Consider the following 2,901-nt stretch of genomic DNA (forward strand, 5'->3'; position numbering starts at 1 on the left):
GGAGATGGAGCAGTGGCGCAAACGAGCTAGTGGCCGCCAAGGCGCTGGCAGTGGCGTCCGTGAGCAAATGCGGGTGGTGGAGGCCATGGAAGGCGCTCGAGCGCGAGGAACGCAGGGGCCATGGGGGAGCTCGCTCGGGGAGCTCCTCGGGTGCATCTGGTCGGAGGTTGAAGGCGAGGTCGTGGCTGCCAGAGGCGAACGATGGAGGGGCGCGGAGGAGGCAAGAAGGTGCGGCGGAGACCTGGACTCGCCGGCGTCGAGGAGGAGGTCGGGCACGGGGTCCGCTCCTCTCTCTCTCTGGGTGTGTGGCGGCGTAGGAGGAGGACAAAGGGGGGAGAGGGGATCGATCAGGCGCTGGGAGCTCCTCTCCCTGGCTAGATGTGTGCGAGCGTGTGTGAGTGGGGGCGGAGGGGGAATGAGGGGAGATGAGGATCGGGCAAAGGGTGGCTGGAGCGATGTGGGAGGAGGGGATTGACGAGAAAGGAGGAGAGCGGGGTCGAGCGCGGCCTCCTGGCGCTGGCTGTGCGTGGCGGCGGCGCACAGGGGGAGATGGGGATCGATGGGAGTGAGGTGGAGGTCGGGCTAGGGTTCACAGGGCGCTGACTAGGCTGCGGGCTGGCCGGCTTGGGCCGACTGGTGGGTTGGTTGCATCTATCTCTTTCTAATCTCTTAGCAAAAAATAAAAAAGGAGAAGAAAAGAAAGGCTAGGAGGAGAGTTTGGGCATGGGGATTATTTTCCCGGACTCACAAAAATGTGTGGAATTTGACAAAAATAGACTGAGGATTTTTAGAGGGAGTAAAATCCACACCTGTTGAATTTAACTCTGACACCTGTTGAATCCAAATGTGTGATGGAATGGTTTGATATAGCTCCCTAAATGTTGGGAGGATATTTATAAAGAGAAATCACCATTGTGAATATCCCTCGATTTAAATGGACCGAGGATCCATACAATTTATTTAGATGAGTTGCAAAAATTAAATGACATGATGGCATGATGACATGATGCAATGCAACAAGAAAATAAAACACACGGCAAAGCTCGGAATAGCTGGAAGTCTTCTGGGGCGCCAGGCTCGGAGCGTTACAACCATGTTCTATCTTTCCCTTATTACATGAAATATGCTTCTTTTTTGTCGGCGTATGTGTCTTCAACTCGTGTTATTGGGCAGTAATTGTTTCCTTTCTACCTCCTTTGGCAAATAGGGCTATCCATTTTCACCTTGTTGCTATTGCGACCTTTTGGTGAACTGCACAAATCACGTTGTTCTTAAGAGTGTTTTGTGCAGTTCCTCCAAAATGTCACGCGGGCAACGTTTTTACATTTCTATGGGACTGCAGAAAGGGAGATTGGTTTTGCTATCCTCCTCATCCAACTCCGTGCCTAATCGTCTCCAACAAGTAGTTAGTCCTAAAGAGAGATCGTAGAGGTGATCGGCTTCTATTGGTCTGTGTTATGTTTCATCATCTAGTTCCACTATTATTGTAATCACACTGACTGGATATCTTTGCAAACAGGGATGGTCCACTTGATTTTAGCGGAGCTTCACAAAATGATCGGATTGTGGTGTCCTCCATACACCTCTTTTTTGGCTACAGAGCTGGGTGAAACTAGCTGCCAAGCAATGAACATTGTGCCAGGGAAATGGAGCCATGCCTACGAACAACATCGATCAATTATATATTTTTCTTTATTTGTACACCTTCTCACAACTTTGTACTCAGTTGTGATGTGAATATTGGCGCTGATCTGTGAACCATTGAGATGCATTAGCAGCCATGGTAGTTTCATTTGTATTTGATGGAATGTTGTAACGAGATAATCTTGAGGCAAGACACATGAATCCTAAGTTGAAACCTTTTTTCCTACGGGAACCAAAGTTGAAACCTTCATAGCATCACAATACAATTTCATTAAAATTATGTGTACATATAAACAAACCCTGAAGGATTGATAGCAATGCCAGAAACAATTCAACTTCATTTCGCTGACATGTTGGACATCCTTCATCCGGCCCCACCTGCCATGCAACAATATTGAGTGCACAACACAACTACAGGGAAAGATTCACCCTGGTCATTGCGCTGCAGTAGTAATGACTAGTGAGCAGTCAAATCACAGAGCCCCACGTTCGCCATAGTAAGTTGCTCGGACGAAGCAACCATCATTTCTCTATTCCTTGAATCCGCTGGTACTCCCATATTCCCACAGTAATAAGTTGCTCGGGCAAATCAACCATCACTTCACCTTTCCCATAGTAAGTACTAGTACCTCCTTTTTTTTACTCTGGAAACAACCACATGTGAATATTGGACTGTAGCAGCACAACAATTGAATAAAAAATTCTATAGTATGAGAATAACTTTGAACGTAAGCCATTGATGCACTCTATCCAATGGTCATAGTTGGAAAATCTAAACAAAACCAAGCATTGGATCAACTCTTTTAGCACTAAGATTGTTACCACCTGCCCACCTAGCCCACCTATATATCCGCTCACGCGTGATGACCACAGGAGTTATCCACTCAGATTGTTTGTTAAAAAAATAAAGGTCGATAACTAATGCGGCACCTCGGGCCAACACGGCGAGATCGCATTTTGCACAAGAAATTACACACCATGTTTCGTTGACATGTGGTCCCGTTCCAACATGTCAGTGAGACGACGAAGTGTCCTTTTCTACTATTTCCAAATGGACGTGTAGGTCGGGGCGCCTCTTCATGTACCATGGCAAACTGGCAACCGTCCACCGCCTCTTCGCCTTTCCCTCTCGATTTGGAACTACTGTCGCACGGTCTTCCTCCCTCCTCCATTTGCCTTCGCCCTTCCTTCTGCCATTGTTTGATCACCTCCTCCATGGAGGGAACGAGCCGGAAATGACCCAGTTATTCTTGCCCC

This window comes from Triticum dicoccoides, chromosome 4B, assembly GCF_002162155.2.
Source record: "Triticum dicoccoides isolate Atlit2015 ecotype Zavitan chromosome 4B, WEW_v2.0, whole genome shotgun sequence".
Taxonomy (NCBI): Eukaryota; Viridiplantae; Streptophyta; class Magnoliopsida; order Poales; family Poaceae; genus Triticum; species Triticum dicoccoides.